This window comes from Saccopteryx leptura, chromosome X (genome assembly GCF_036850995.1).
Source record: "Saccopteryx leptura isolate mSacLep1 chromosome X, mSacLep1_pri_phased_curated, whole genome shotgun sequence".
Taxonomy (NCBI): domain Eukaryota; kingdom Metazoa; phylum Chordata; class Mammalia; order Chiroptera; family Emballonuridae; genus Saccopteryx; species Saccopteryx leptura.
The window spans coordinates 82,103,424-82,116,137 of NC_089516.1; positions in this window are offsets into that span (position 1 = coordinate 82,103,424).

Consider the following 12,714-nt stretch of genomic DNA (forward strand, 5'->3'; position numbering starts at 1 on the left):
CCAAAGGAACTCCAGGGTTCTGTCTCTCCACAAAAAAAAAAACTAATAAGCCCTGGTCGGTTGGCTCAGTGGTAGAGCGTCAGCCTAGCGTGCAGGAGTCCTGGGTTCGATTCCCAGCCAGGGCACACAGGAGAAGCGCCCATCTGCTTCTCTACCCCTCCCCCTCTCCTTCCTCTCTGTCTCTCTCTTCCCCTCCCACAGCCAAGCCTCCATTGGAGCAAAGTTTGCCCGGGCGCTGAGGATGGCTCTGTGGCCTCTGCCTCAGGCGCTAGAATGGCTCTGATTGCGGCAGAGCGACGCCCCAGATGGGCAGAGCATCGCCCCCTGGTGGGCATGACGGGTGGATCCCGGTCGAGCACATGCGGGAGTCTAAGTGCCACCCCGTTTCCAGCTTCAGAAAAATAAAAAAAACAAACAAACAAAAAAAACAACAACTAATAAGCTGGCAAAAACTGTCAACTTATGTAGAACTCTGAAATGTGGTAAAAATAAGCTTACAACAACCAGGGGAAAGCTTAATGAAAAAAGAAACAGCTACGCTGAAGTAAAAAGTGCTATCTTATTTTAAATCACCTACCTACACACTCGCAACCCCCAGGTTAACAGGGTTAACAGTAGTCATGAAAATGACATCCTGCTGTTTTGGTATAGATTGATATTGGCAGAGGGAGCAATAATGATATTATTCTCAAAGATTGTGATTGTGTGTTTCAACCTGACTAGTGACTACCCTAAGGACTGTTATAAAGGCCTGCCTTTATTTCGCCTGACTCAGAGCATTCCCAAGGCTTACTGGGTGGCTTTTGCCAAAAGTATTTAAAGGTAAAAGTACTGTCTAGTGCAGCCTGGGGAAAGGAATAACAGTCTGGACAAGCAGTAGACACACTGAAAAGCCTAGGACAGAAGAAGATGGGAAAGGAAAAATATAGGGGGAAAAGAACATTTAACAGCTCTTGCATATACTAGGGAATTGAACAAGCCTGCCCATGTAAAGAGGTAATTAGTGGCATTAATGACATAGGGGAGGTAGAGCAATATAGGAGTAGAATCTTTGTATGCAATTTAAGTTGGTATCAATTCATTAATATTTCTATAACCTTAAGATATTAAATGTCTTCCCCATAGTAACAAAAAAAAATACATACAGAATATACACAAAAAGGAAAAGAAAGGGTTAATTTCCAGAATATATAAATGATTCCTACAACTCACCAACCACAAAAAAAAAAAATCAATCAACTCAAGTTTAAAAATAGGCAAAGGATCTGAATGGAAATTTCTCTAAACAACATATAAAAATGGTCAATTATCACATGAAAAGATGTCCAATGTCACTATCTATTACAGAAATGCAAATCAAAACCATAATGGTAATGATGGTTACACAAGTGTTCTGTGCACACTATTTTGACAAGAGTGTTATTTCAAGGCATGATTGTGACTGCTTTTCTGCAATGATTTAGGAATTTGTTTAAAAATACATATACCATAATAAAGATGAATATGAGTGCTTGATAAAAAAAAACCCACAATGAGATACTACTACATACCCATTAAGATAATTATTTTTTTATTTAAAAGTTTTATTGATTGATTTTAGAGGAAGACAGAAAGAGATACATCGGTTTTTGTTTCACTTATTTATGCATTCATTGATTGATTCTCACGTGCCTTGACCGGGGGCTCAAGCCGAGCCAGTGACCTCTTGCTCAAGCCAGCAACCTTGCAATCATGTCGAGGATCCCATGCTTAAACTGGTAGACTTGGGATTTCAAACCTCGGACCTCAGCATCCCAAGTCAACACTCTAACTACTGAGCCACCACTGGTAAGGCAACTTTTTTTTTTTTTTTAATTTCACTAGGGTGACATAAATAAATCAGGGTACATATGTTCAAAGAAAACATGTCCAGGTTATCTTGTCAATCAATTATGTTGCATACCCATCACGCAAAGTCAGATTGTCCTCCGTCACCTTCTATCTAGTTTTCTTTGTGCCCCTCGCCCTCCCCCTCCCCCTTTCCCTCTCCCTCCCCCCCCTCCCCGTAACCACCATACTCTTGTCAATGTCTCTTAGTCTCGTTTTTATGTCCCACCTACGTATGGATCATGCAGTTCTTGTTTTTTTCTGATTTACTTATTTCACTTCGTATAATGTTATCCAGATCCCACCATTTTGTTGTAAATAATCTGATGTCATCATTTCTTATGGCTGAGTAATATTCCATAGTGTATATGTGCCACATCTTCTTTATCCAGTCTTCTATTGAAGGACTTTTTGGTTGTTTCCATGTCTTGGCCACTGTGAACAATGCCACAATGAACATGAGGCTGTATGTGTCTTTACGTATCAATGTTTCTGAGTTTTGGGGGTATGTACCCAGTAGAGGGATTGCTGGGTCATAAGGTAGTTCTATTTTCAGTTTTTTGAGGAACCACCATACTTTCTTCCATAATGGTTGTACTACTTTACATTCCCATCAGCAGTGAATGCGGGTTCCTTTTTCTAAACAGCCTCTCCAACATTTGCTATTACCTGTCTTGTTAATAATAGCTAATCTAACAGGTGTGAGGGGGTATCTAATTGTAAGTTTGATTTGCATTTCTCTAATAACTAATGAAGATGAGCATCTTTTCATATATCTGTTGGTCATTTGTATTTCTTCCTGGGAGAAGTGTCTGTTCATGTCCTCTTCCCATTTTTTTTATTGGATTGTTTGTTTGTTTGTTGTTGAGTTTTATGAGTTCTTTGTATATTTTGGATATTAGGCCCTTATCTGAGCTGTTGTTTGAAAATATCATTTCCCATTTAGTTGTCTGTCTGTTTATTTTGTTGTCAGTTTCTCTTGCTGAGCAAAAACTTCTTAATCTGATGTAGTCCCATTCATTTATGTTTGCCTTCACTTCCCTTGCCTTTTGAGTCAAATTCATAAAATGCTCTTTAAAACCAAGGTCCATGAGTTTAAAACCTATGTCTTCTTCTATGTACTTTATTGTTTCAGGTCTTATATTTAGGTCTTTGATCCATTTTGAATTAATTTTAGTACAAGGGGACAAACAGTAGTTGAGTTTCATTCTTTTGCATGTGGCTTTCCAGTTTTCCCAGCATCATTTGTTGAAGAGGTTTTCTTTTCTCCATTGTGTGTTGCTGCCCCCTTTATCAAAAATTATTTGACCATATATATGTGGTTTTATTTCTGGACTTTCTATTCTGTTCCATTGATCTGAATGTCTATTTTTCTGCCAATACCATGCTGTTTTGATTGTCGTGGCCCCATAATATAGTTCGAAGTCAAGTAATGTAATGCCACCAGCTTCATTCTTTTTCTTTAGGATTGCTTTGGCTATTCGGGGTTTCTTATAGTTCCATATAAATCTGATGATTTTTTATTCCATTTCTTTAAAAAATGTCATTGGAATTTTGATGGGAATTGCATTAAATTTGTATATTGCTTTGGGTAATATGGCTATCTTGATTATATTTATTCTTCCTAACCAAGAACAAGGAATATTCTTTCATCTCATTTTATCTTTTTCGATTTCCCTTAACAATGCTTTGTAGTTTTCATTATATAAGTCCTTTACATTCTTTCTTATGTTTATTCCTAGGTATTTTATTTTTTTTGTTGCAATCGTGAAGGGGATTATTTTTTTGAGTTCATTCTCAAATGTTTCATTGTTGGCATATAGAAAGGCTATGGACTTTTGTATGTTAATTTTGTATCATGCAACCTTGCTGTATTGGCTTATTGTTTCTAGTAGTCTTTTTGTAGATTCTTTGGGGTTTTCGATGTATATGATCATATCATCTGCAAAAAGTGATACCTTTACTTCTTCTTTTCCCATATGGATGCCTTTTATTTCTTTGTCTTGTCTGATTGCTCTGGCTAGAACCTCTAGCACCACGTTAAATAAGAGTGGAGAGAGTGGACAACCCTGTCTTGTTCCTGACTTAAGGGGGAAAGCCTCCAGTTTTGTGCCATTTAATATGATGTTACCTGATGATTTATCATATATGGCCTTTATCATGTTGAGATATTTTTCTTCTATACCCATTTTGTTGAGAGTCTTAAACATAAAATTGTGTTGTATTTTATCGAATGCCTTTTCTGCATCTATTGGTAAGATCATGTGGTTTTTGTTCTTTGTTTTGTTGATATGGTTAACCGTTTTATGTATGTTGAACCATCCTTGAGATTCTAGGATGAATCCTACTTGATCACGATGTATTATTTTTTTAATATGTTGTTGTATTCGATTTGCTAGTATTTTGTTTAGTATTTTAGCATCTGTATTCATTAGAGATATTGGTCTGTAGTTTTCTTTTTTTTTGTGCCGTCCTTGCCCGGTTTTGGTATGAGGGTTATGTTGGCCTCATAATATGTGTTTGGAAGTATTGCTTCTTCTTCAATTTTTTGGAAAACTTTGAGTAGAATAGAAACCAAGTCTTCTTTGAATGTTTGATAGAATTCAATAGTATAACCGTCTGGGCCTGGACTTTTATTTTTGGGGAGGTTTTTAATAGTTTTTTTCTATTTCTTCCCTACTAATTGGTCTGTTTAGGCTTTCTGCTTATTCTTGACTCAGTCTAGAAAGGTTGTATTGTTCTAGAAATTTATCCATTTCTTCTAGATTGTTGAATTTAGTGGCATAAAGTTTTTCATAGTATTCTACAATAATTCTTTGTATATCTATGATATCTGTGGTGATTTATCCTCTTTCATTTTGGATTTTGTTTATATGAGTTCTTTCTCTTTTTTCCTTGGTAAGTCTAGCCAAGGGTTTGTCAATTTTGTTGATCTTTTCAAAGAACCAGCTCCTACTTTTATTGATTTTTTCTATAGTTTTTCTGTTCTCTATTTCATTTATTTCTGCTCTGATTTTTATTATCTCATTTCTTCGGCTGGTTTTGGGTTTTCTTTGTTCTTCTTTTTCCAGTTCCTTAAGGTGTGAAGTTAAGTGGTTCACTTGGGCTCTCTCTTGTTTGTTCATATAGGCCTGAAGTGATATAAACTTCCCTCTTATCACTGCTTTTGCTACATCCCAGAGATTCTGATATGTCATATTGTCATTTTCATTTGTCTGTATATATCTTTTGATCTCTGAGCTTATTTCTTCTTTGACCCATTCATTTATTATTATTATTATTTTTTACAGAGACAGAGAGAGAGTCAGAGAGAGGGATAGATAGGGACAGACAGACAAGAATGGAGAGAGATGAACAGCATCAATCATCAGTTTTTCATTGCGACTCCTTAGTTGTTCATTGACTGCTTTCTCATATGCGCCTTGACCGTGGGCCTTCAGCAGATTGAGTACCCGCTTGCTCATGCCAGCGTCATTGAGTCCAAGCTGGTGAGCTTTTTGCTCAAGCCAGATGAGCCCATGCTCAAGCTGGTGACCTTAGGGTCTTGAACCTGGGTCCTCTGCATCCCAGTTCGACGCTCTATCCACTGCGCCACCACCTGGTCAGGCAACCGATTCATTTTTTAGAAGTATGTTGTTTAGTTTCCACATTTTTGTGGGGGTTTTTCTCTCTTTTTTGCAGTTGAATTCTAGTTTCAAGGCTTTATGATCAGAAAATATGCTTGGTACAAGAGCCTTTTTTCTGAATATGCTGATGTTGTTTTTGTGGCCCAACTTATGGTCAATTCTTGAGAATGATCCATGTACACTGGAGAAAAATGTATACTCTGTCACTTTGGGATGAAATGTCCTGTAGATGTCTATCATATCCAGGTGCTCTAGTGTTTTGTTAAGGCCAATATATCTTTATTGATTCTCTGTTTGGATGACCGATCTAGAGCCGTCAGCGGTGTATTGAGGTCTCCAAGAATGATTGTATTTTTGTCAGTTTTTGTTTTAAGGTCAATAAGTAGCTGTCTTATATATTTTGGTGCTCCTTGGTTTGGTGCATATATATTAAGAATTGTTATGTCTTCTTGATTCAGCGTCCCCATAATCATTATGAAATGACCATTTTTGTCTCTGAGTACTTTTGCTGTCTTGTAGTCAGCATTATCAGATATGAGCATTGCTACGCCTGCTTTTTTTTGGATGTTATTTGCTTGGAGTATTGTTTTCCAGCCTTTCACTTTGAATTTGTTTTTATCCTTGTTGCTTAGATGAGTTTCTTGTAGGCAGCATACAGTTGGATTTTCTTTTTTAATCCATTCTGCTACTCTGTGCCTTTTTATTGGTGAGTTTAATCCATTTACATTTAGTGTAATTATTGACACTTGTGGGTTCCCTATTGCCATTTTATACATTGCTTTCTGTTAGTTTTGTGTCTAGTTTGATTCTTCTCTTTCTTTTTTCTATCCTTTGGTTTTGTTTGGTTGTATTCCGTACATCTTTCCTCTGTTGCTATCTTTTTTAAATCATGTGCTTCTGTGGTGGTTTTTTAAAGGGTGGTTACCATTAAGTAATGAAAAGGGTTCCTACCCTGTTCATTGTAGTGCACTATCTTGTGAGTACTTTTGCACTCCATCGTCCTTTGCTACTGTTAATCTCCATCCCCCCCCCCCCTTTTTTTCTTTTGTTGTCACATTTTAAATTTGGTTTTATTGTGTTCTTGGTGGAGCTTTTCTTTGTGGTTTTGTTTTGTTTTATTCTTTTTATCTGGTTGGAAAACCCCCTGTATTAATTCCCGGAGTGGGGGTTTTCTGATGATACAATCCCTTATCTTTTCTGTATCTGTGAATGTTTTTATTTCTCCTTCGTATTTGAAGGATAGCTTTGATGGGTATAGTATTCGTGGCTGAAATTTTCTCTCTTTCAGGACTTTAAATATTGGGGTCCACTCTCTTCTAGCTTGTAGAGTTTCTGTTGAGAAATCTGATGATAATCTAATGGGCCTTCCTTTATATGTTGTATTCTTCTTTTCCCTGGCTGCCTTGAGAGTTTTTTCTTTGTCATTGGTTTGTGCCAATTTCATTATGATGTGCCTTGGAGTAGGTTTGTTGGGGTTAAGAAAACTCGGAGTTCTGTTTGCTTCATGAATTTGAGGCTTTAGTTCTTTCCACAGGCTTTGGAAGTTCTCATGTATTATTTGTTTGAATATGTTCTCCTTTCCATTTTCTCTCTCTTCTCCCTCTGATATACCTATTATTCTTACGTTATTCTTTTTGATGGAGTCAGACAATTCCTGTAGGGCTTTCTCATTTTTTAAAATTTTTGAGTCTCTTTCTTCTTCTCTCTGTTGTGCCTCAAGTTGCTTGTCTTCTGTTTCACTAATCCTACCTTCTATCTGGCCTGTTCTATTAGCTCAGCTTGTTATCTCATTTTTTAGCTCGTGATTTGAGTTTTTCATCTTTGTTTCATTTGTTTTAATAGTTTTAATTTCCTTGGTAATATATTCTTCGTGTTCATTGAGTTGTTTTCTGAGATTTCTAAATTGCCTTTCTGTGTTTTCTTGTATATCTCTGAGTATTTTTAGGATTTCTATTTTAAGTTCTCTGTCATTTAGCTCCAAGGTTTCCAATATATTAAAATTTTTCTCCATAGATTTTTCCTCATCTACCTGTGCTACCTCTCTGTCTTTTGTATCCATGATATTCAATTTCCTTTTCCTTAATGGCATCTGAGGGTGGTTTTGTTGATAGTGCTAATGATAATTAATAAAGAATAAAAAGTTAAAAATAAAAATAAAAAACAAACAAAAAAATATTATTCCCCCCCCTTTTTTTTTCCTCTCCTCTCCTGTCCCCTCCTTCTTGAGAAAATCTTGTGGTGAACTGTGAATTATATTGTGCTAAATAGAAAAAAAAAACTACCCATAATTAAGGGCCTGAGTTGGGGAGAAGTGATCAAGGGGCATAAAAAGGGGGTATGGACCCACAAAATGCAAAAAACGAAAAAGTTTAGGTCAAGAATAAAATGATTGGCTTTTAGGTGATGGTTGACTAAGATATATGATGAGAGGAATAAGAGGAAAACAGGAAAAAGGGGAAATAAATTTAAAAATTACTATTGTATCTAGTGGAGCAACAACTAGATAAAATGGAGAGCCAGGGTTGAGAGCACTGCTAGTGAGTTAAAAAATGAAGTAAAAAAAAACCCCAAAGCACCACAAAGAAAATTTTGAGTCTCAAATAAAATAGTTTGTTCATAATTGAGGATTGAATGAGAGGAAAAGTAAAGGAGAAAAGAAGAAACTAATATAGAGGAAGAAAAAAACAAAGAGGAAAACACAAAAAGGAGAAAAAAGAAAAAAGAACAAAAGGAGAGAGAGAGAGAGAGAGTTAAGGGTTTTGGAGTGCAACCCTCATAGAGAGAAAGGAAGAAGAAAGGAAAGATAATGGGAGATGTAACACTTATGGGTAGTGTAATTCAAGGAGAGCAGAGAGTAAGACTGGCATAGAATTAAATGACCAAATTGGAAGAGGAAGAAAATCATCAAGACAAGAAGATAAGAGAAACAAACGAACAAATATAATAAAATGGGATAGGTTATAAAGTCTGTGGATTATTCTTGATTTTGAGAGGTTATCTTCTTGCTTTTTGTTTTCTTTCCCTCTTCCTGGTCGGTGACTCTGTACCCCGAGTTCTGCCCCTGTGTCATGCTTAGGTAGAGGTTTGCAGTTGACAAGTCTTTATGGCAATGTCATATATTGTGCTTCAGTCTCGTTGGCAGTCGAGGCTCATTAGCATTTGCAGGCTCCAACAATGAGAGAGTCCGTTTTCCCGGAGCCTCTCTCCTAGTCTTTCCTTCCTGAATTAATAGCCTGATGATCCAGCTATGGGGTTGCTGCTGCCTCTGCCTGGAGAATAAGAGGTTCAAAAAGCTGTCAAATCCCCACTGTATTCCCACTCAGCACAGGGCTCTGGGTAAGGCTCAATCAGTCAGAGCCGCTAGCATGATCAGGTGGGGCTGGGAGCCAATTTTTTCCAAGTGCCTTTCTATGTGCCTCTAGGCATGTCCAAAATGCCTCAGCACTCTGTGGGACCACTTTCCCCAGGCTTTTGGCACTTTGTAACCTGTTTTGGCTGGATAGAAGATGCCCTAGTCGCTGTTTGCAAAGCAGGAGGACTTACAAGCTACCAAATCCCTCTTTTTAACATATAGCCCTGAATATGCAAGCTCTGCCAATCAGAGGTTGCCCCCACCCCTATGTGCATAGCATAACAAGAGGTACCAAAAAATATCTCCCTCTTGTTTTAGATCGCTGACCTGAGAGAGATCTTGTCAGTTAGGGTCACATAGGTCAGTTGGGAGGCAAGCAGACTGTGGGTTAAGCTAATCCTTCACGGGTCTGTTAGCTTGTATGGCTGGGTGAGGCGCCCCACCCGCCCAGAGAAGTTTCAGCGTAGGGAATCTCGCTTTCACGTGCCACTCTTCAGGGCACAAGGGCGACCCTGAGACTCAGGTTTCAGCCCACACAAAGGCCTCTGACTCTGCCCCTCTGTCCGGTAACACGGGCACCCACTCCTGGGGCTCTAGGAGGAATCTCTTGCCCACTATCTGCACGCACGGACAAGGAGATCGGGCTGATGGCTGCCCCACTTGCCTTCCTTTGTCTGGGTTTGGTGTATTAGCTTGTGTTGACTGGGTTGCCACAAGCACAGTTTTTCCTCGGCTTGGAGTCCGTGCCACAGCCTGGTTCGGATGTTTGTGCCACAGCCTGGTTTTATTCACACCCTATGCCTGCCTTAGATCCTATACTCTCAGTTCCCAATGAAAGCAGCCCTTATTTAGGTAAATGAGGAAGGCATAGAGTTCTTCCTCCATCTTATTTCCTTCAGGATTGATTATATATTTAGTCAATTTTTCACTCGATCATACCTTCGCGTTTAGTGTGGAACTTCTGGAGGCTCCAAGGATAGATTTTTCTGTCTCTGGTTGAAGATCTTGTTGAATTTTGGGGGAGATTTATCGGTATCACTCCTTACAGCACCATTTCTCTGACGTCACTTCCAGGCAACTTTTTTTATGTGAGAGGAAGGGAGATAAAAAGACAGACTCCCACATGTGCCCCAACCAGGATCCACCTGGCACGCCCCATCTGAGGCCAATGTTTGAATCAACCGAGCGATCCTCAGTGCCTGAGGCCTACGCTTGGATCAATTGAGCTATCCTCAGCATCCAGGGCCAACACTTGAACCAATACAGCCACTGGCTGCAAGATGGGAAGAGAGAGAGAAGGAAGAGTGGGGGGAAGAGAAGCAGATGGTTGCTTCTCCTGTGTGCCCTGACCAGGTATCGAACCTGGGTCATCCACAAGCCAGGCCAATACTCTATCCACTGAGCCAACTGGCTAGGGCCCATTTTTTTTCTTTTTTTTTAAATTAATTTTAATGGGGTGACATTGATAAATCAGGGTACCTATGTTCAGAGAAAACATCTCTAGGTTATTTTGACATTTGTTTATGCTGCATTCCCATCACCCAAAGTCCCATTGTCTTCCGTTACCTTCTAACTAATTTTCTTTGTGCCCCTCCCCTCTCCCATCCCCCTCCCACTCCTCCCCCCTGCCCCGTAATCCCCACACTCTTGTCCATGTCTCTGAGTCTTATTTTTATGTCCCACCTGTGTATGGAATCATATAGTTCTTAGTTTTTTCTGATTTACTTATTTCTCTCAGTATAATGTTATCAAGGTCCATCCATGTTGTTGTAAATGATCTGATGTCATCATTTCTTATGGCTGAGTAGTATTCCATAGTATATATGTACCAAAGCTTTTTAATCCACTCTTCTAGTGAAGGACACTTGGGCTGTTTCCAGATCTTCACTATTGTGAACTATGCTGTTGGGCCCATTTTTTAAAAAGTATGTATATATTTTTATTTGTATTCCTTTTAAAGAGAGGAGAAAGGAGAGAGAGAGAGAAGGGGGAAGGGGGAGGAGGAGGAAGCATCAACCCCCGTATATGCCTTGACCAGGCAAGCCCAGGGTTTTGAACTGGTGACCTCAGCATTCCAGGTTGATTCTTTATCTAGTGTACCTTCACAGGTCAGGCTCCATTTTTTTTTAATAATAGATAATAATTTTGGTGAGGATGTGGAGAAAGTGAAGTCCTGTGCATTGTTAGTAGGATGTAAAATGGTGCAACTACTATGGAAAAACAGTTTTGTTGTTTCTCAAAAAGTTAAATGTAGATTTACCATATTATCCACTTCTAGATATATACTCCAAACGATTACAAGCGGGGACTCAAACAGATACATGCACACCAATGTTCATAGCTTTATTCATAACAGCCAAAAGGTGAAAACATTCCAAATGTCTATCAACAGAAGAATGGATAAAGAAATGTGTTATATCCATATAATGCAATATCATTCAGTCTTTATTATTATTTTTTTTTGTATTTTTCTGAAGTTGGAAACGGGGAGGCAGTCAGACAGACTCCTGCATGCACCCGACCGGGATCCACCCGGCATGCCCACCAGGGGGCAATGCTCTGCCCATCTGGGGCGTTGCTCTGTTGCAACCAGAGCCATTCCAGGGCCTGAGGCAGAGGGCATAGAGCCATCCCCAGTGCCCGGGGCAACTTTGCTCCAATGGAGCCTTGGCTGCGGGAGGGGAAGAGAGAGACAGAGAAGAAGGAGAAGGGGAGGGGTGGAGAAGCAGATGGGCGCTTCTCCTGTGTGCCCTGCCAGGAATCAAACCCAGGACTCCTGCATGCCAGGCCAATGCTCTACCACGAAGCCAACCAGCCAGGGCTCACTCAGTCTTTAAAAGGAATGAAACTTTTATAATGCTACCTCATGCATTATCAATCTAAGCTCAAAAACATGCTAAGTAAAATTCTAAAATCCTTTTGCATACAAAAATATATTGCATAATTCCACTTTATACAAGGTACCTAGAAGAGGTAAATTCATAGACAGAAGGTAGAGTAGAAGTTTCTAGGGGCTGGGGGGAGTGAGGAATGAGGAATAACTGCGCATCTAATTGCATAAGAGAAGTCTGAGAATGTAGACATACACTTAGAGTCAAATGTCCCTGGGTTTAAATTAAATATTGGCTCTGCAGTTTACTAGATGTGTGACATGGGTCAAGTTAATTAACTTTTCAAAACCTCGGTTTATTCATCTATAAAAACAAAACAAGAGAGGATCATAGTCACACCAAACTTACAGGGTAATTGTGAGGGTTAAATGAAATAATACATACAGAGCACTTAAAAAAGAGTTTTGTGCCTAATAAGCACTCAATGAATGTCAGCTATTATCAACCTTTGATAAGTTCCTGGCATATAAATCAATAAATTTCTGTTGAAGAAGCACATGTGACTGCATATTTGCTATAATTATGAAACTGATTGAAGCCTTAGTTGGAGGAAGGAGAGGAGGGCTTTGGTGGTGGTAGGGGGGAATGGGTCCATAGGAAGCTATTAGAAAGACAGCAACAGGACAAAATAGAATCCAGAAATATATTCCAGCCTGACCTGTGGTAGCGCAGTGGATAATGCATCAACCTGGAACACTAAGGTCGCTGGTACAAAACCCCAGGCTTGCCTGGTCAAGGCACATATGGGAGTTGATGCTTCTTGCTCCCCCCCTCCTTCTCTCAATCTCTCTCTCTTTCTTTGTCCCCTCTCTAAAATTAATTTTTTTTTGTATTTTTCTGAAGCTGGAAACGGGGAGAGACAGTCAGACAGACTCCCGCATGCGCCCGACCGGGATCCACCCAGCACGCCCACCAGGGGCGACGCTCTGCCCACCAGGGGGCGATGGTCTGCCCCTCCGGGGCGTTGCTCTGCTGTGAC